The sequence below is a fragment of the Orycteropus afer genome, unplaced genomic scaffold (assembly GCF_000298275.1).
Source record: "Orycteropus afer afer isolate SDZICR_OR568_19922 unplaced genomic scaffold, OryAfe1.0 scaffold01027, whole genome shotgun sequence".
NCBI classification, from domain to species: domain Eukaryota; kingdom Metazoa; phylum Chordata; class Mammalia; order Tubulidentata; family Orycteropodidae; genus Orycteropus; species Orycteropus afer.
In genome coordinates, this window is record NW_006922614.1 from 326,932 (window position 1) to 327,880 (window position 949).

Consider the following 949-nt stretch of genomic DNA (forward strand, 5'->3'; position numbering starts at 1 on the left):
ATTTAGAGAATGATAGTGGATTTATTGTAAATTTAACCAAGTGGTGACTCCAATTGCAGCTGCTGTTCCAGATGTGGCTTCATTCCTTGAGTCAATTAATAAGTCTCTTAGCATCTGGCATGCTGCCATTGATCTGGTCAATGCCTTTCCTTGACCTTGATTTTGAAGAAACACCAGAAGCAGTTGGCCTTCACCTAGAAAGGATGACTCAATGGCACCTAACAACAACAAGAAAAAAACAAGGCCAGCAATACATCTTTCACTGTTTAGCCACAAGGGTATATCAATTCTCCAAACCAATGTCATAATTTAGTCCACAAGGGAACTTGATGGTCTCTCCCTTCCGCAAGATATCACACTGGTCCATTGCGTTGATGACATTGTGCTGATTAGATCTAATAAGGAAGAATTGTCAATGACCCTAGACTTATAAGTAAGACATTTGTGTGTTTATTGTTGTTGTTATGTACTGCCGAGTTTGTTCCTACTCATAGCAACCCTATGTACAACAGAACAAAACACTGCCCTGTCCTGCACCATTCTCACAATTCCTGTATGCTTGACCCCATCATTGCAGCCACTGTGTCAATCCATCTTGTTGAGGGTCTTCCCCATTTTCACTGACCATCTACTTTACCCAGCATGATATCCTCCAGGGACTGGTCCCTTCTGACATCATGACCAGAGTATGAGAGACGAAGTCTGGCCATTCTCATCTCGAAAGAACGTTTTGGCTGTACTTAGTCTGAGACAGATTTGTTCATTCTTCTAGGATTCCATGGTACCTTTAATAATCTTCGCCAACACCACAATTTAAAAGCATCAATTCTTCTGCAGTTTTCCATATTCAAAACACGTATGAATCCACTTGCAGAAAAATGAAACAAGATCTCTACCTCACACCACACACAAAAACGAACTCCAGATGGATCAAAGACTTAAATTTGAA